This window comes from Scardinius erythrophthalmus (assembly GCF_964197995.2).
Source record: "Scardinius erythrophthalmus genome assembly, chromosome: 8".
NCBI lineage: Eukaryota > Metazoa > Chordata > Actinopteri > Cypriniformes > Leuciscidae > Scardinius > Scardinius erythrophthalmus.
This window is the reverse complement of record NC_138228.1, coordinates 39,154,792-39,176,509: the sequence shown is the minus strand read 5'-3', so window position 1 is coordinate 39,176,509 and position 21,718 is coordinate 39,154,792. Positions and strand designations below refer to the sequence as shown.

Here is a 21,718-nt window from a genome sequence, read left to right as displayed (position 1 = left end):
TGGTTCCTGGAAGATCTCTAATGTTAAAGCCAGCATCTGGAGGAACCCAATGGTTCAGTGAGGCCCGAATTAGATTATTATTCTATTATTATAATTATTATCCTATTATTATTATTATAGGCTACTTAAGTTTGATTCAGTATACATACCCAGGTGAAAAAGACGTACTATTAAATGTATTAAAAATGTACTTGAGTGTGTTTTTAGTAGACCTACAATACAAATATACTTTAATGCATTTTTAATACATTTAACAGTAACCTAGTCTTTTTCACTTGGGTAGCTTACATATATTTAGTAGCCTATAGGCCTATTTTATTAAGTAATTTAAACCTTAAACAACAACACTAAATAATAATAATATTATATGAAGAAGAAGAAGCAGGAGGAGAAAAGTATTATTCTGTCACGAAACTGCTGCTATTCCTCTGCTGTCGTCGCTTCAGTGATGCTCGCGCGCAACAAAGCTCAGCTGATCGTCATCAGGAAACTAACGGCTCCTCTCATCAAAGCTTCCGCCGTTTGTTCGGCTCTCCATTACAAGGTTTGTAAACTCGCCAAATAAATATAAATACACAGTCTACTCACTATATATTTAAACACACATATATATAAACTAAATTTATTATACATTACTACGTTTTTACAGTGTTTACCACTCGTTTATTGCACAGTATCTGGTATGAAGGTTTTAGCCGCGATGCTAACTACGTTGATCTAATGAACAAATGGAAATGATTGACTTATTGTCTTAGATTGATTTAGTCATTCAATTCAACATATTTTGTACAACAGTGTCTTCAAATTGCTGATATAGCCTAACTAATTTAGAAAATTCTCTGATTCTTGGCGTTTGTTATGAATAACAAAAACAGGTTATAGTTTGCTCTGTTTTTGTTTAGCCTAACGTTAACTTTACTTACTACAGGTGCCCTCATTCTCTCAAATACCATTTTAAAGCCATTTACTGGTCAATAAATATTATGTTGTGAATAATCAGCTTTGTTCTTTTGTTTCCCCAGAACAAATAATCTGAACATTTCAGTGGCAACATTGAATTACAGTGAGTACCTGCACCACATGCAGTACTTTATTACTATGAACTTTCTCTGTGAAATTGTATTGTTTGACTGTGTACTTGTGTTTTTTAATCAGTTATTCTCTGAAAATCTTTTCTCATGATCTCAAATCTCATTCATGTAAAATATCCCAGATTTGGTTCACAAATAATGCTATGCATTTTTTCTTATATCTTTATCATTTGCATTTGAATATAAGACATTTTAACTCTGAATTATAACTTCAAGTTTAGTCTTTTTCGACAAAAAAAAAAAAAAGGAAAAAGCTATTAGGCTTCAGAAGACTTACAACACAACCCATAACACATGAGTTGAACTCATTGATTATTTTTAGGATCTTTTCTGGGACATTTTTGGAGCTTAACCATTTTTACATAAATTGTTGCATTGAATTGAACTAGACAAGAGTACATAAGAATGGTTTCATGAATGATTTACACATTAGTTTTCTGCTTGTGTTTCATGCAGTGTAAGCGACCGGTGACTGGGGCTGCATTATGCCTGAGATCTGCTTTTGGGTTCCACAGACAGAAAGTCAAACAGGTTTGGAACGTCACAAGGCTGAGGAAATTATTCAAGTTTCACAACTATCACTTTAATAACATTACTAACAGTAAATTTTGTACTTTGCAGGGATCTCGGTAAGTTGAAATACAAGTTTGAACAAGAATAAAAATCTTCCTGTAGACCTGAAAATCATCGAAGTGCCTGGACCATCCACCAGAAAAGAGGCAAAACAAACGGAAAACGATGCTGTACCTTTTCACTTTTCTTACTCGTTAAGTACCTCACACCAACTTGGTCCCATAGTGACATTTTTGACCACAAACGAAATTGCTGATCGTGTGGATTCTTATTGAAATGACTGGAATTCACCAGTGAACATTCACAGAATAACAGATAATTTTACTGCACCTTAATACTGTTTCCAGGTCGAAGCCTCTACTTCCTCTATCTTGTTTCATGAGAATACTCTACAACCATTTATGAACACTGTTGATTCAAGTCACACATTTAAGCTTTTCAAAAGCCATAGTATACATTACAGTCTCCAGTCTAACAGCATCCCGGACTTCAACATTTTATGATTCAAAATAGCTGAATAACTAACCATCAGAGATTTCAGTATAGAGATAAAGGTTACAGCACAATGAGTGCATATTAGCACTGTTGTTTGTTTTTGGCATCTGATAGAGCTTTTGGACTTGGAAACAGTGATGTCAGACTAACCATCGGGCTGAAACACAAATGTTTAAAGTTAAGTATGATGGACATTTTTTAATTAGTTCAAATGTAATTTTTTTACATTGATTTATTTCGTGGAACATATGTGTTTCCATGCATTTTGTTGAGATGTCTTTACTTGTTTATCTATTGTATATACATGGTTGATTATGTTGCTTATGTATTATACTATTTTTTTGTGTATTCATTGATATTAATCTATAGTTAGCTTTTTTCCCCATGTGCATGGAAGTGTATGTATAAAAATGAATATCAAATATGTAATAAACAATTCTTATTTTGTATTTGGTTCAATTTGTTTATTATAATAGAAGTCAAAGGTAACCATAGTAACAACATGAAATTAAATATAAAAAAAATGAAATTTGGTTCCTGGAGGCACCCAAAGTGGTTCCACACAGTGCCTAATATAAGAGTTCCTCAGGAAACCTGTGTGGTTCCTCAGAGAACCGGCCCTTTTTAAAGGGTGCCTAGAGGATCTACAGACGGTTCCGCCGGTGTGGCGAAGTGAAGAACCCCAAAAGGTTCCTCCAGGCACCTTTAATTTTTACAGTGTACTGAGTAGATGAGTTTTGTTTGCCTGTTTGGCGTGATGATGTTTTATGCCCCCAACAATTCAATACAATTCTCATTCCATATACTCTTTAACTTCTAGGTAAAGCCCTGTCCCCTTCCGGTTTTATCCGAATACAGATACAAATAATTTTGAGATTGTTACATAGATATAAGGAAAGGCTGTTATCTTGCTAATACAAGCCTAACTGAAAACACAAAGATATGGAAATGGGACGGGGAATTTTAAGGATATTATATTCACACTAGCATTTCATTTTAGACAGCTTTTGTAATTTAAAGGTCCCGTTCTTCGTGATCCCATGTTTCAAACTTTAGTTAGTGTAATGTTTCTGTTAGAGCATAAATAATATCTGTAAAATTATAAAGCTCAAAGTTCAATGCCAAGCAAGATATTTTATTTAACAGAATTTGCCTACATCGAACGGCCCGTTTGGACTACATCCCTCTACTTCCTTCTTTAATGACGTCATTAGATCAGTTTTTTGACTAACCTCCGCCCAAAGGAATGCTCCCTCAACTCTACCGAAATTCGTTTATGTACTTGCGCACTTCTTATAACTTACTGTGTTTACTCAGCTCTTACGGTGATTTTCTGAAGTAAAACTGGCGCTTCATCTTTTGTGTGATGTACAATAAACTTTATTAAACTCATCAGTATATGTTTGGTCATCATTCAGACAGCAGACTTGTAGGCTATTAATAAATAATGGGTACATACAAGCAGATGACAAATACGTTATAATAACCGTAATTAAACTACTAAACTATACCTGTTCCATCTCTATACAGCACTCTGACTCTGTAGGCATTATTGTCCGACTCGAAATGAACACGTTACTGAGAGTTTCTGATATTATCATCATTCCGTGAGATGAAATTTTCCTGACAGACTTGAGCGCGAGCTCATGAAGCTCCGCCCCCTGGGTCATCCAGCAGCAGCTTATTTGCATTTAAAGGGCACACACTAAAACAGCACGTTTTTCTGAGACCCAAAAAATTACAATTTAAACATGCTGTAAAAAATGACCTGTTGGGTATTTTGAGCTAAAACTTCACATACACACTCTGGGGACATCAGAGACTTATTTTACATCTTGTGAAAAGGGGCATAATACGGGACCTTTAAGAAATCAAAAACTTCAAATGGCTCCATGGACAGTCGCAGTATGACTTCTGCTATAGATAATCATTCAAGTAACAAGCTGAATTTGGAACTGAATACTACTATGTTACTATGTTTAACATATATTTCAAAAGGAGAAATAGTAAGAGTATTATGCTATGCGGTTCCGAATTTGGCAAAGGTCAGCAGCAACAGTGAAGGGGAGAGAATAGCTGTTAAACACAACCAAGGATCCTGAGGCTGTTGTTAAAGATGGTTTTAGGTGTACAAAAAACAGTAAAAGATTCCATTTTCATGAAAAATTGAATCCACACCGAACTGCAATTAGTGCTGTCAGCACTGGCAATGCTGGTATTAATGTTGCTCTTACTTTAGGTAAGCAAAAGCATATGGCAGGGGCAAAATTGCTTTTGTGGGTGTTCTATCCTCTATCCAATATCTTGCATGACAGGGGTTAGCAATTCAAGGACACACAGATGAGGAGTCCAATTTTAAGTTATTTAACTTGGGTACTCAAACTGACCCAAAGTCGTGGAGAGCAAGTGACCTTTATGGATATTTTAAATGAGATGACTGAAATGATGGCCCATGGTGTATTATGAAACTAATCCAAAAAAGAAAGTGAATTAAGTTTTTTTTTTTTTTTTCATTATGAATGAGTCGCCTGGCAATACCATCTAGAACAGGGGTGTCAAACTCAGTTCCTGGAGGGCCACAGCCCTGCAGAGTTTAGCTTCAACCATAATTAAACACACCTGATCAGCTAATCAAGTCCTTCAGGCTTATTTGAAAACTGCAGGTGTGTGTGCGTTGAAGCAGGGTTAGAACAAAACTCTGTAGGGCTGTGGCCCTTCAGGAACTGAGTTTGACACATGTGATCTAGAAGCAGGTGTCTAGACGCATGAAGATCAGAGGCTTTACAAGATATCTCATCAAGATATCTGAGATTTTCACTCCTGACAGCACAGCAAACATTTTTGGGAGTCAAAGAGGTCTAAAGGCGAGCATACACTGTGCGATGTCTGTGCGATTTCAGCAAGGAACCTACTCACACTGAACGAGTAGATCGCATGCGATGTAAAGCCAAAGCTCAGGATTTATGTGCTCACACTGTACGGTCCGAACGTCGAGCTGCGACTTGACTGCTCACACTATACGTGTGAAATATGCGCGAATCAGCGCGATAAATCCTCGTGCCGGGTTGCGCCTATGGACGATATCATGTAGCCTATCCAGAGATATTGTCAAAACAAGCATCAGCTATCAATATCAAGAAGATTTAGCATTTCCAATTTATATATTAAATTATTAGTAGGCTTGTATTATTATTATTATTATTATTATTATTATTATTATTATTATTATTAGGGAAGGCTACTTTTATTATTAAACTGATAGGCTATTATAATTACATAGCCACGCAATTTCATAGCGCATCACCGCATAACTAACGCGCTGTGAGGATAATAAAATATTAGCCTACATAGAAGCTTTACTTCTCCTCATTAAAAATCGTCTAAAACATTTAGGTCGATTACAATGAATTATACATATAATTAATTATTAACAGTCTATAATATGTCCGAACACTGCAATAATTCATCAATGAAAATTAAAAACAGCTTTATTTCCAAACATTTTTTTAATAATAAAAGAGGCAAAGTGTAGGCTACATCGCAGGTGGCTTGGAAGAAGTGGGTAATGGTTAATCCATTTTGCAACACGAACTGGAGGTAAGCAACAGTAATAGCTTTGAACTACAGAACTTAAAGATCTCCCTTTTTTCGTTAGGGTTAGGGTTAGGGTTAGGTTTTTTTTTTTTTTTTTTTTTTTTTTTTTGCTGCAGATGAAACTGTTTTCGCGCATGCGCAGTGAGGGAAAAAACACTGAGTTTAGGGCAATCGGTTCGTAGCTCTGCTTCAACTGTGCGATATAGTCACGAGGAGCGACCAAAATTTCTAACATGCCTGAAATTCATCCGACCATCCGATTGCCGGTCGTGAGAGGTTAATCGCCTCTCGTTTCCCCCTGTACACTGCACGAACACTGCACGACAAACGACGCACGACAAAGCTGAAAATCGTCCCGACCCGAAAAAGAGTCGCACGAGTCAGAATTCGGCTCAAAATCGGACGAAAATCGCACAGTGTATGCCAGCCTTAAACGTTTAGAGGATCTGTACATCCACACACAACTTGGTAATTTTATGTTATATATCTATGTTATATATTTCAGTGGGAGAAATAGTAGGAGTATTATGCTAGTATGCAGTTCCGAATTTGGCAAAGGTCAGCAGCAACAGTGAAGGGGAGTGAAACAACTGATATTTTTTCCCTTCTTCAGTGTGGAAAAAAGCCAGCATGGCTGCAACCTGGTTAGTTTGGGGATGGTGAAAAGGACTAGAGAGGGAAACAGCTGAAAACACACCTCAACCCAATATTTGCTATGATAGTTTTATATGGTACAGTAGTCACAGCTAGCAGCAGACAGGTGGTTGCAGATGAATGGCTATTTTCCCCACCAAACAGCAACATGATGATGTCTCTAGAAACTAAAGATTTTCAGACTAGAGCAAGGTATTATTTAAAGAAAAAGACTAATTCTGACTTTAATATCATGTTGATGTTAAAGGCTTGTCACAGTGAAAACGTGTGCTCGGTGTAAAGCTTTAATGCTTAAACTAGGAGTGATGTTCCTGCCACACAGGATGTGTTTAAGCTGACGAGACCCCTCGGTTATTATCTGTCTATCCTTCCTCTCTCAAGCGTTCATTTGTCAAACTCTTTTTCACTTTGATTCTTTCCTATTTCCTCTCTCTCTTTCTTTGTTTGCACTGAAGGTGTGGCGATCCTGGCCCCTGATATCGTCCTTTGTGCTTTTCTGCTTGACTAAGACAAATGGTCCTTCTCTATGCACACACACAGACACTTGAAGGTTGACTAAGATTTATCTGCTGTGCTGTTGTGCTGTTGTGCATTCAGCAGGCACAAACATGTCCGACAGTCGGTCAATCAAACAGTGATGAGATTAAATCAGATCAATTAGCTGCCTTTCTCCTCACCCTTTCTAACGAGCAGCTTACCTGTCTGCGTTTGCATTTCTACCGATAAGGATTATTCCTCCCTTTATCCAAACAGCAGCACTTCAGCACATCCTGCTCACTCTCATTGTGTCTGTCTCTCACTGAAGAGTACTGAATTGATCAGAGCAGTGTTGTAGAGGGGATGTGAGAGACCTGGACCATCAACACAGATACACATGATCCTCTCTTGCTCATTCTTACACGGCAAGCAAATGATTCAACTAAACTAAAATGCTTCCGTTGTAATACACAAAGTGTGAGCATGGAACTCTAAAAGTGTGTGACGTCAACATGGAGGTCACTTTATTTCCAATGGCGAAGCGTAATGGGTGCCGCCATGTTAGTTTGCCCTGCCATTCAGAGAATTAGATCTGTTAGATTTACATCACATAAATTCACGCATATCTACCGAAATACATGAAAGTAAGTGGTCGGTGAAATGGGAGAAGAATAGAGTGAACATTCTAGTTACCTACACAATGTGTATCTGATATGAATAAAACACCTCGTCAACATATATATTTGAAAGGATTGTTTTTGTCGCTTCCATAGACATCAGTGTGTATTGTACAAACTATAAATGTATTGTTTTGCTTGTACTTGCTTGTGTGTATTTAAATGTCTGAAACCTAAAATAAACATTATGTTGTTGAAAACACTGAATAGTTGTGATATATGACAAGTGCTGAGCGCGTCTGTCTCTGGCTCAGCGCCAGCCAACGCGAAAAAGCATGTGAATTTAACAGTTGATCATGAGATGCAAATTCTAATCACACTGATGTGATCTTACGCTCCAGGGACCAACCAAGACTGATCACAGGTGTACAGGTGTAATCGTACGTCAAAGGGTTAATATAAATTTATATATAAAAAAAATATCTTAAACACTTTCACAGTCTCACTAATTTGTTGACTAAGTGAATTACGGCAACAGAAATTACTTTTTAAAAGCATATTTAAAAATCAAAAGGTTGACTTCCTTGTCTTGCTAAGTCTAATTTTGCAGTTAGCATTTTATGTATCTTATAGCTTGACTTGATTTGAAGCACAATAAAAAAATATTGATCACAAGTGATATTTACCTTCTTTTTTTCTTCATTTCTCCATATATCATGTATGTCATATTGCATGTTAAGCATACTCTTCACTGATTCTTAGTAAACAAGCACACTAATTTTATTTAAAAAATTATTCTTAGGGGCAAAATTGTTTGTTGTAGTGAAAATTATGCCACAACTTGGAGACAATAGTAGTTTCGCTTTCACACAATGATTGATTTTTCTTTTACATTTTGTTTACATTATCATTGTGTAAAAACAATGGGTCGTACATTAATATTAATATTAGCTCAAATGATCTATAGGGAATTTTAATAATTAATCATGAATATGATTAATATTTTGTATGTTACAGTTACATTAATTTATCGCAGCTGAACTAGATTGATATATGAACGATTACCATAACGGGTTATGGTTCGTCATTAATACATCAATTGTTCTTATTTCAGCTCGAAGTTATGGGATAACTTTAATGGAATTAATTTAGTTATCAAACAATCTGTTTGTCCAGCGAACAGATTGTACGTAAGATTAAATTAACTCTCAAGGAAAATTATCCTTCTTACAAACACGAGAAAGAGTATCTTTTCCAGGCCTTGAAAAGACACTCTCGGTGTTTGTAGACTAAAATTAGGTTACTTAAATCATAGCCTACCAAGGTAAAGCATATAGCTAAGATCGAACATTTCAGGGACTAAGTAACATGGGCAATTAAATCAGAGTCAGTCAAGGGCATATGGAATTTAATAATTGGACTAATACTACATCGAACTAAGGAATACAAGTTCTACAATTTACACGAGTAAATGTATGTACAGGACACGTAAACAAAATACAAGACTAAACGGATAACAGATGAGAGAGGGAGAGGAAGGGAGAAAGTGAAACTAAAGTTTCAGGACGAGAGAGATCACCGAGATGATCTCAGCATGGCAAAAATCACAGACGGTAACCCGTAAGAGACAACAAAGAAATCACATTGTAAGTATTTGCTGAAGAAGAGCTCCTTTAAGAGCGGGGCGTGTTTCCTCGTATCTTCGGGGCGCGCAGTTTAAAGGTTCACTTTGAGTTGAAGTTGTCGGCTGAAGTTCGAAGACGAAACAAAACTAAAAGACTTAAAGAAAATAAAATATAAAGCCCCCTAAACGGGAGCCATTGATGGTCTCCCTGATGAGGAGGGTTCGAACAAGCAGGAACAAACAAGACGAAAGAAAATACCGGACTCAACTCAGCAGAACGCGGAGTGTAACCGCTTTTCTAGGGCACAGGAATTTCACTCCTCCCTGGGGCTTGAGCCAATTGGAATGCGAAATTCCAGTCGGGAGAAAAGTTCTTTGTCTCACTATGAGTTGGATTTGCATGTTTTATGGCAGTCTTAGGATCATGCCATTTCTACGTTAAACAATTATAACTGCAGTAAAATGCATTTTATCATAATTTGGTATCCATATCTTTCCTACGGGTATATGGAGGTTTAATTCAAGACCAAATTTGGTATGTTTAAAAGCTACGGCCTAGAAGTACCTTCTTACTCTGTAAGATAAGTATTAAAAGTTCGATTAACAAACTGGGAATAAGACTAACCTAAAATGTGATGTGCATTTACAAGTGGGAATGAAAATTGGACTTTTTAAAAAGATCCACATGGCATATCTATGATTGCAACAGGGTGAACATCTGAAACATTATTCCTTTAAGGTTTACAAGAATACAACAACCCATCACAGAGAAGAACAATCGTGGAAAAGAGAAATTACATTCAGGTTTACATATTTCTTCAATGGTTATACATATAGAAAATGTAGGATTTAAGTAGGGTTAAAGATTAACACTGCTCCACTCCTAAAATCTTTGTTGCTGGACATTCCTTTAGGCAATAAAACAGCAAAGTGGGGGGAAGGCAATTGCCAGAGAATATTGTTGAACATTCTCTAACTAAAACACTATTGATTAAAGAATACATTTCAAAACCACACCTCTATTATAAAGCCAAACTAAATCACACATGCCTAATGTAATTGTACATAAATTAAAGTATATTCTATCCTAATTTAAACACAAAGGGATGTTTGTGTGTGTTTGTGTGTGTGTAGAAAGTTTCAAGTTTCGTTATCTCTCTGTGGTCCAGAGAGGGGAAAGGGGGGGTTCGGAATGTCTCTGAGGTGAAATTAGTGTCGTAAAAGTCAATTGGCCGACTAGCTGGAGCCAAAGCCTGATTTGCACTCACGAGTTCAAAGTGCACCAGCTTTTGTATTCAGGAAGAAATGTTTTTAGCAACACAGAGTATTTGAATTTGTTAATTCAAACCAACGACGAATGATTCGATAGCCAATGTTGTTACAATTGCTTTAAACATGTGCTCATTCAATTATGAATCATTGATTTTCATTGTTTAATAGATTGAATGTCTGGGTCAAGAGTAAAACAATAAAATCTCTCTATATAAATGCTATATAATAAATATATATATAAATATATAAGTAAGTCTTTTGTTTTTATTTTATAATAACCATGTGAAGGTCATACAGAGGTAATTATCTGAAATGTTAGTAAGCAACAATGCAAACTACAAAGACAAAAATTGGTTCGGTCAAATCCAGAGATTCAGCTATGTCCAACTATTGACATTCTGTATTCGTTGTTGTCAATACAGAGCTCTGTTGCCCTCTGCTTTTATTCGCTGTTGTGTTGACTAATTGCTGAGTTTATTTGCCTCAGTAATCTCTCTTGTCTCTATAGAGTGAATCTAGCCTGTCTGTTCTCTAAAGGGGCCTGTGAACAGTTGTATATTTTCAGGCAGCCACCTGGTTTTGCGCTTAGCTACAGACAGCACTGGCACAAATTTGGGCACTCTGACTTCCTGGACCTCGTATGGCAGGCCAACCCTCATACGTACATCTTAAAAAACCTCCATTCAGATATTAATTAAAGTGTCCTTGTGTGTTTGACTGTACAGGGCTTTCCAACACACCAGGAGGGCACTGGTCTCTTCTATCTGCATTCTGCACACATACGGGCATGCACACTTGGTATGCTTGCAGCAGGCTCAACAGATGGAGTTTAGTGATTGTAAAGCAGAAGAATATGATAATAAAACCCACAGACAGACCGGATAATGCCGCGGCAACACAAGAGGAGAAAAAGCATCTCCAAATATTAGAACAAGCATGTGGCGTGAGAAAGGGAAAGAAGAGCAGACGAGAGTCTTGTGCTAGAGCCAAATGAAGCTGCCCCTGTATGTACTTTATCCTATATTAAATAAGTTACAATGCCTAAATACTGTACTGTCCTGACCTCATAAAACAGTTCTGTTGTGTTTCCACAAGCTCTTGATCAGACTATTCTGTCCAAATAATTTGTGGTCAGATTCTGTCTTGCCATGAACTCATAATCAGACTGGTCTGACTAAATTGTTGATCATACTGTTCTTTCATGTCATGTATATATTCATTTCATTCATTTGTTAACTCATAATCAGACATATGATTTGACTGTTTTTTCTGAATTAACTTTTTTATAAAACTTTATTTTGAACATCATGTTGACTATGAGAAGCTTTGCAACTAACTCTCATAAGAATATTAGTAGGCAGTCTGCTTAATATCTGCTAACTCTTTATTGTGATGGTCCTCCAAGAGAGAATCTACTGACTATAAGTAACTTGCAAATACATGTCAACTTATTCTAACCCTAACCCTACCAGTCTACTAATACTCTACTAATGGTGCTTTTCCATTACCAGTACCAGCTCAACTCGACTCGACTCGGCTCACTTTTCACTCCGTTTTCCATTGCAGATATTACCTCCACAATAGTACCTGGTCGTCATAGCGACGCCGCAGGAAACTGCCGTGACGTAATCTTCTATCTACGCGACACACACCCGCTACCCACACACACAGGACAATGGAGGAAATTGCGTCTGGCGCGTGCAATGATGACGCAGTGAATAGTGACGATTCTCTCTGACCAATCAGCAGTCTGCCGTGTTTTCACGTCACATTTTAGTATCGCCTCAGCTCGCCTCTGCTCACTCAGAACCTCGCCGGAGGTGATATGAAAAAAAGTACCTGGAAGCAGGTACAGGTACAACTTTTACACAGTGGAAAACCAAACAAAGGCGAGTCGAGTTGAGTCGAGCTGGTACTGTGTAGTGGAAAAGCGCCATAACACTCTAATGAGAGTTAGGAGACATGTAGGTGCAGCGTTACTTATAGTCAACAGAATGTGTTAAAGGGACCATCAAAATAAATGGAAACCAACTTTTTTTTTCAGAATTACCTCATTATCAGCTATTCTTTCACATCATAAACTCATGATCAGAGTTCTGTCAACCACAAAATCGAACCGTTCTGTCAGATCTGTGTATAACAAACACTATCATACTCGTGATCAGACTGTCCTGTGTGAATGAATTTATTATCAGATTGTTTTGTCTGAATTAACTCCTCATGATCAGGCTGCTTTTTCAAGTCATGAACATGATCAGACTGTTTTGTCTGAATGAACTTATAATCAGACTGTTTTGTGTGAATTAACTCATTATCCGATTGTACTGTCTGATATAATTCATATTCAGACTTTATTAACTGATGATCAGACTGTTTTACAACATAAATCCATAATCAAACTGTTGTGTCAAGCAGCCCGGGAGTTTCAGGCCCAAGACCGGCCCACTTTTTCCATGGTGGAATTCCAAATTAGCACTTTTTCTAAATTGGATAAATGAAGCAACAGTTCAGCTCTTACTATTGTGTAGTTTGTATTAATACCATGGGTTAACAAATAATGTAAAAGTTAAATAATAATTCACTTAGACTTTATGAGAAGCAATTACGATTTCACACAATTCTGACTTTATATTTCGCAATTCTGACTTTATAACGCGACTTTATATCACAATTCTGACTCTATATCTTGCAGTTCTGATAAGCAATTGCGACTTTATTTCACACAATTCTGAATTTATAACACACAATTGCGACTTTATATCACACAATTCTGACTATATATCTTGCAGTTCTGACTTTATAAGCAATTGCGACTTTATTTCACACAATTCTGAATTTATAACACACAATTGCGACTTTATATCACACAATTCTGACTATATATCTTGCAGTTCTGACTTTGTAAGCAATTGCGACTTTATTTCACACAATTCTGAATTTATAACACACAATTGCGACTTTATTTCACACAATTCTGACTATATATCTTGCAATTCTGACTTTATAAGCAATTGCGACTTTATTTCACACAATTCTGAATTTATAACACACAATTGCGACTTTATATCACACAATTCTGACTATATATCTTGCAGTTCTGACTTGAGCAATTGCGACTTTATTTCACGCAGTGCTGACTTTATATCTTGCAATTCTGACTTTATAAGAAGCAATTGCGACTTTATTTCACACAATTCTGAATTTATATCTCGCAATTCTGTCTTTATAACACACAATTGCGACTTTATATCACGCAATTCTGACTTTATAACACGCAATTGCGACTTTATTTCACACAGTTTTGACTTTATATCTTGCAATTCTGAGAAAAAAGGTCAGAATTGCGAGATGTAAACTCGCCTACCTGAGAAAACGTTTTGGAAAAGACGGACTATGGACCCAACCAACTCTATAGGAGGGGAGGGGAGAACTCCCTCACATGGTACAACCCATGCAGAGGCTGCGCGCTGCGGTGTCAGAATGCGAAACGTGTGTAGCCTATGTAACTAACGTGACATTGAAATGTGAAAAAAAATTAAAAAAAATAAATAAATCCCCGACAGGCCCAAAAGTGAAGCGGCCCACCGGGAATTCTTCCGATTACCCACTCCGGGCCTGGTGTCAAGTAACAACTTTAAGATCGGACTGTTCTGTCTGATTCATGATCAGAATTTTCTGTGCATATACAGTACAGTTGGACTGGTCTTATGATTAGAATTTATGATTAGACTTCCAACTTGTTCTCTCATGGTAATGTACACACAATCTGACTGTTCCTTCTGAATGAACTCATGATATCATCTCAATAGAAAATAATTTTTAAATTCTTGACGCCCATTAGTTGAAATCCATGTTAAACTCTATATAGAAGCAAATTATTCAGATGTTTTTGCACTGCACAAAATACTTATTCTGCAGATTACTGTTTGGAGTCTGTCTTGCCAGGTGCATGCTCTCAAATGTCCAGAGCAAGCAAATTGTGACTCCAACTTAATATTTATGCAGTAAGGACTCAGAGCAGATGTCATATCTCACCCTTTATATTTCTTTTCAAAGTTATTTCTCTGCTGTCTGTAAGAGCAGAAGAATAATGAATGAATGCAGGGAACATTACTGCAGCGTGCAGCTGCGGCTGATTGATTATGGAAGTGCGGAGCTCTGCGTACAATCACTAATGACATTATAATGCCGCTTCCAGGAACAATAGAAGAGATGGAGAAATGTGACAATTATGCTGGATGAATGTGAAATATTTTTAGATATGCTGAACATTTGTAAAGCGGAAATTGCATTAGCATTTTTATCTGTATGGACTTTTTGGTTGTACATTTAGGCTCATTTGTACAGGCCCATCATGTGCTTAATGCAGTTCGGTTTTTGTTCAAAATGGTTTTGGTCAAAAGAAAAGACAAAAGCAACAAAATGCCTCAAACTATTAGCATGTGGAGAGTTGTATCGATCAAAGCAAGAAGGCAGACAGCAGGGCCAATAGTTGGGCAGGAGGAGAGATGCAGGAGGCAGGCAGACAGACAGGCAGTGTGTGTGATTCTGTATGACTGTGGGCAGTCTACTCAGATGGTTTATGGGAGTCTCTCTATATTGTCCGTCTCTTGCTTGGTTGGTTGTGTGATTCAGCAACTGTGGGAGAAAGAATAAAGCCTCCAGCACATCAAAGATGTCTCTCTGTCTTGCTCTCTCTCTTTCTGTCTCTCTCTCTCTCTCAGTCTGATCCGGTTATCTCTCTCTCTGACAGATATGTCAGATTGCCCTTCAGATTGGGTAATGAATCTACTTTATCAAAGCCCTTTATGGCCACTTGCCTCTTGCCAAATCTACTGCTGTAGAGAGAGAAAGATTTGGCTGCCACTACTCCAAACTCCATCCTCCTGTTTACAGCATTTGTTTATTTTTCCATTTCCATGTCCTTTTCAATCATATACTGTACACCAACAAAAGATCATGGTATTGTCTTTGTTTTTCGACATTTACAACAGCTAAAGTTTGGGAACAAGTATAAATTATTTATTTATTTACTTTATTTAATTGTAAATTCCATGGTGCATGATTATAACAATCATTCGTCAAATAAAGTTGCAAATGAAGTATTTAGATACTTAAAGTAAATGTGAATTCATGTTTGCAACCCATATTATGTACTTAAAAAAAATTGTAGGAAGGACGTATCCTTTGTGAATTGATTGAATTGTGAAAAGTGGCAGTTACAGTACATACCAGAATAGATCCAGATTGAATTTGAGTTTGCTAAAACAATGTCCAAATAGTTTTTTGTCTTCTTTACTGGCCTTTTGTCCTGCACTGACACAGGATCCACTTTTCGGCACGTCGCTCTCCACTTCTTCAGGTCCAGGGCATCCCTGAGGGCAGTGTTGACTTGTTTCATATCTTCTTTGATCCGCTCCATCCATCTCTTCTACGGTCAACCACGTGGCCGCCATCCATTGGGGCTGAGGTGCAATGCTCGTTTGGCAACTGATTCTTCTTCGTTACTTCCTTCATCTTCTCTATGATTGGGGCCACTCCCAGGACTTTCCGCACGTTCGCACATCTCCTCGTTCATGACCTGGTCCAATCGGATCAGCCCAAGCGACCATCGGAGCATACACATCTCCATGGTGTGGAGGGCCTGCTGGTGTTTGGTGGATGCAGGGTAACACTCCGATTGGTATTGTGCGACTGGCAGCACAACTGTCTTGTAGATCTTTGCCTTGAGATGAGTGGGCATTCACCGATTACATAGGACTCCTGTGACTTGGCGCCACTTTTCCAGGCAGCGTTGACATGCGCACATGCGTCTGGGAGGCTGTCGCCGTCTGCCGAGAGAGTGGAGCTGAGGTATTTGAAGCAGTCCACTTTCTTCAGGTCTTGACCATCTACGATGATGGTGTCTACCGTTTGTGGGCCACATTCCATATACTCAGTCTGTAGTGGAGATAATGGGTAGACGCTCAGTCTGGGTGCTAATTCTGGGTTTATCACCAGGTTCACTCAGGTGTGTTAGCCAGAACACCACTTAAGGCCAAATATTCCAGAGTATGAAATAAAGAGCTGAGAGATAGTTCTTATTCTGTTTATTCTTAGTGTAAGTGTGGTTCTATAAAGAGAGAAACAAAATACAAATGAATAGAGGAAACAAATGCATACACTCATTCCTTCTTAAGCACTAATATACATTACCAAACATAAACTAAACAATAAGCAGAATATGACTATATATCTCTTAAACTCTAATAATGTAAGAAAAGAGAAAGGATTCAAACACTTATTATATGGGATTCTCAGATTTTCTATCATGCATTAAGTTACCACTAACGTAGACAGCACTTCCTGTATCTATGATCGCTACGATCCTCCATCTAACTAAACGGCTGGATGCTTTTATTATGGAAAGCCCGGACCGGATGCTATGTTCCGTTCGAGCTAGCAAAGCCTTGATAGAGAAGCCTCAATAGCGGTCCAGATAATAATATTTAACACCACTTACTTCTTATTTTACTCAATCACAAAGTACTGAACAATCCTAACAACAAGTAGTAAAGTATAAACATGTCTAAACATGATATGCCATATTTTGACCCGACGTACTGAGTCAGTTGAGTCGAAGCTCGGAATTAGTATAACAGTCGTGTAGCGACCCTTAAACTCCTAATTCTCATCTACACCAAATAGCAAAAATAATAGCTGGTTTGACAAAGAAATACAATATCACTAGTAATGCATCAGATAGACTTACTCTTCTCATTTATGCACACAATTACAATCCAACCGATCCAATCTCTCTCATACTGCATACTAACTGTGTGACGTCTGGTATAATATACAAACCAGCACACGCTTTGGCTACCCTGTTACAAGCACTGAATAAACAGAAGTAAACTTGAAACATAAAGCACATTATGGTCAACTGTACTAAATAATAGTAAAACAAACATAACTTTGGAGCCTTTTCTACACAGTCTTTGTGAGATTGAGCCAAAGTCCATTCTCGTTCAGCCGAACTTTCCAATGTTGCACTTGGTCATTGAGGGTCTGGCACTCTTTTTTGGCGAGTAGAACATTGTCAGCTTACAAAAGCATCCATGGGTGTGGCGATTGGATGTCCACCATTGCAGTATCCATGCATAGGATGCCAGCAGCCATATCACCCTGTAGCCCAAGACTGGTTTCCCACTGAAGCTAAGCAGGGCTGAGCCTGGTCAGTACCTGGATGGGAGACCTCCTGAGAAAAACCAGGTTGTTGCTGGAAGAGGTGTTAGTGAGGACAGCAGGGGGTGCTCACCCTGTGGTCTGTGTGGGTCCTAACGCCCCAGTGTAGTGACGGGGACACTATACTATCAAAGTGCACCGTCCTTCGGATGAGACATTAAACCGAGGTCCTGGCTCTCTGTGGTCATTAAAAATCCCAGGATGTCCTTCGAAAAAGAGTAGGGGTTTAACCCCGGCATCCAGGCCAAATTTGCCCATTGGCCCCTGTCCATCATGGCCTCCTAATCATCCCCATATATACTGATAGGCTTCATCACTGTCTCCTCTCCACCAGTAAGCTGGTGTGTGGTGGGCGTTCTGGCGCAATATGGCTGCCGTCGCATCATCCAGGTGGATGCTGCACATTGGTGGTGGTTGAGGAGATTCCCCCCTTCCATATGTGAACCGCTTTGAAGACCCAGAAAAGCGCTATATAAATGTAACAAATTATTATTATTATTATTATTATTATTATTGTTATTATATAGGATGAATGGAAGGGGCAAAAGGTGAATCCTTGGTGAACTCCAATGCTAATGCTGAAAGCTGACGAAATTCCCACAGGGCAGCGCTGGTAGTATCCTGGTAGAGGAGTTGGGTCCCTCGGACTTAGGCCTCAGGGACCTGGTGTGATCGAAGGGCACTCCAGATCAGTTCATGGGGGACCCGGTCAAATGCCTTCTCCAATCCAGGAATGGCATGTGGACTTTCTTGTTTTTCTCTCGATGTTTCTCCACGAGTAGCTGAGCAGCATGGATAGCATCAGATTCTGCATCCCTTGGCAAAGCCGCATTGATTTAGGGAGGTGCTGGCAGTGCCCGTCGAGAATCATTTCAAAGATCTCCATTGTATGGCACAGGAGACGGAAGGGTATGTAGTTGGTACATTTGCTCACATCACCCTTTCCCTTCCAGATTGGCACAGTGAAACTGGTCGTCCAGGCTTGGGGTGGCTTAATAGTCTATTTGGTTAATATAAAATAGTCTGCTCACCTTAAGTGACAACAACATAAAAGGAAAGTCTTTTCAAAGGAAGAGCAAGTTATAAAAAAATTAGAGTATAGAATGTGAAAACAAAATACTTCTTTTGAAATATATATATATATATATATATATATATATATATATATATATATATATATATATATATATATATATATATATATATATATATATTAGGGTGCATCAAAAAACACAATTCTTGAATTTTGATATGGCTGGGTGCTAAAAGTGTTCCAATATATGTAGAAACAACACATGCAAAATATTTTTCCTGTACATGATGATTTAGGGGTGCCACCGCACATCTGTTTTTGTTGGATAAAGTGGTTAACAGTGCTCAATGGAGATCATGGAGATCTGAGGTAAACAATACTACAGCTCAAGAAAACTGAGGTGATCTTTCTGTTTGAGGTGATCTTTCTGTGTTGGGTATGTATTATTACATATTACTATCATATCTGTAGTTGTGTCTTTGTATACTTTGTATACTCATAAGTCATTTAAGTCATATTTATAGGTATTACATCTAGCTAACGTTAGCTAGCAACCGTTTGCTATCTATGTTAGCTAAGCTATTAAGCTTAACATCAACAGTATTCTAGAGTGGACAATGTCATATTCAGAGTATACAGTGGGGAGAACAAGTATTTGATACACTGCCGATGTTGCAGGTTTTCCTACTTAAGAGGTCTGTAATTTTTTATCATAGGTATTCTTCAACTGTGAGAGATGGAATCTAAAACAAAAATCCAGAAAATCACGTATGATTTTTAAAAAATTAATTAGCATTTTATTACATGACATAAGTTTTTGATCACCTACCAACCAGTAAGAATTCCGGCTCTCACAGACCTGTTAGTTTTTCTTTAAGAAGCCCTCCTGTTCTCCACTCATTACCTGTATTAACTGCACCTGTTTGAACTCGTTACCTGTATAAAAGACACCTGTCCACACACTCAATCAAACAGACTCCAACCTCTCCAGAATGGCTAAGACCAGAGAGCTGTGTAAGGACATCGGGGATAAAACTATAGACCTGCACAAGGCTGAGACGGGCTACAGGACAATAGGCAAGCAGCTTGGTGAGAAGGCAACAACTGTAGGCGCAATTATTAGAAAATGGAAGAAGTTCAAGATGACGGTCAATCTCCCTCGGTCTGGGGCACCATGCAAGATCTCACCTCGTGGGGCATCAATGATCATGAGGAAGGTAAGGGATCAGCCCAGAACTACACGACAGGACCTGGTCAATGACCAGAAGAGAGCTGGAACCACAGTCTCAAATAAAACCATTAGTAAAACACTACGCCGTCATGGATTAAAATCCTGCAGCGCACACAAGGTTCCCCTGCTCAAGCCAGCGCATGTCCAGGCCCGTCTGAAGTTTGCCAATGACCATCTGGATGATCCAGAGGAGGAATGGGAGAAGGTCATGTGGTCTGATGAGACAAAAATAGAGCTTTTTGGTCTAAACTCCACTCGCCGTGTTTGGAGGAAGAAGAAGGATGAGTACCACCCCAAGAACACCATCACAACCGTGAAGCATGGGGGTGGTAGCATCATGCTTTGGGGATGCTTTTCTGCAAAGGGGACAGGACGACTGCACCGTACTGAGGGGAGGATGGATGGGGCCATGTATCGCGAGATCTTGGCCAACAACCTCCTTCCCTCAGTAAGAGCATTGAAGATGGGTCGTGGCTGGGTCTTCCAGCATGACAACGACCCGAAAGACACAGCCAGGGCAACTAAGGAGTGGCTCCATAAGAAGCATCTCAAGGTCCTGGAGTGGCCTAGCCAGTCTCCAGACCTGAACCCAATACAAAATCTTTGGAGGGAGCTGAAAGTCCGTATTGCCCAGCGACAACCCCGAAACCTGAAGGATCTGGAGAAGGTCCGTATGGAGGAGTGGGCCAAAACCCCTGCTGCAGTGTGTGCAAACCTGGTCAAGAACTGCAGGAAACGTATGATCTCTGTAACTGCAAACAAAGGTTTCTGGACCAAAAATTAAGTTCTGCTTTTCTGATGTATCAAATACTTATGTCATGCAATAAAATGCAAATTTAATTACTTAAAAATCATACAATGTGATTTTCTGGATTTTTGCTTTTTGCCTCTACATGCTTTGTAAGAGGGAAAACCTTAAAAATCTGCAGTGTATCAAATACTTGTTCTCCCCACTGTAGATGTCTCATGTGTATTGAGAGTAGCATTGTAGTTGTTACAGTAAATTAACAGGGTAAGGCCACGTGAACATGTCCCATTGACCTCCATTCATTTTGTCTATATAGGACAAATGAATGGACAATCTTGAAAGTTGAATTCTGAGAAATGCCCAAGTTGCCCAAAGCGCAAACAAACAACTTTTACTTTGATAACCCTATAGAACATGTTACTGTATAAAAGGTCACTGTACTCAACATTTCCAGGTCAACCTTTTGGGAATTAGACAAAAAATTGCACATTTTTCGTAATTTCGCCAAAGTTCATGTGTTAGGTGGCACCCCTAAATCTCAATGAAATTCCTCAAAACTTTGCAAAAGTCATTTTTATGTTAATTGGAACAAAATGCAATGCCAGCCAAATTGATATTTTGAAATTAAAATTTCCCATTCAAATTTGATGCACCCTAATATATATATATATATATATATATATATATATATATATATTGTTTGTTTGTTAATTGGAATGTGTGATTCATTCTAGTGAACAAGTTAATTTGGAACAGTCTTTTAAATGCTCTCCAAATTATACAGTTAACTAGAATGAAAAAAAGAAAAAGATTCACCAACTAGAGTTCATATTTTATTTGCATTGGTGTAAATTTATCTATATAAGTTTGAAGTTGTTACCCTATTTTGTTTATTCAAAAAATATCAAGTAGCTTGCAGTACAGCTGTTTCTTTTTCACTAGGCCCACATTCAAAACTGTATACTGTCTAAGTATGCACTACATTTCACAAGGAACTTCATAACCAGTAAAATAATTTTATATATAGTATGCATGTGTGTAGTATGAATGCTGGTGATATGTATTACATCGGCCATGTTGGCATT

General features: G+C 38.2%; 1 long non-coding RNA gene across 1 annotated transcript; it reads left to right on the top strand.

Moving 5' to 3' along the window:
• The first annotated feature begins 958 nt into the window (after positions 1-958).
• On the top strand, positions 959-2,079 carry LOC308695065. The gene is made up of 3 exons (XR_014030660.1): positions 959-1,063; positions 1,548-1,622; positions 1,713-2,079. It is a non-coding gene; the product is annotated as an uncharacterized lncRNA (long non-coding RNA).
• The last annotated feature ends 19,639 nt before the right edge of the window (positions 2,080-21,718 follow it).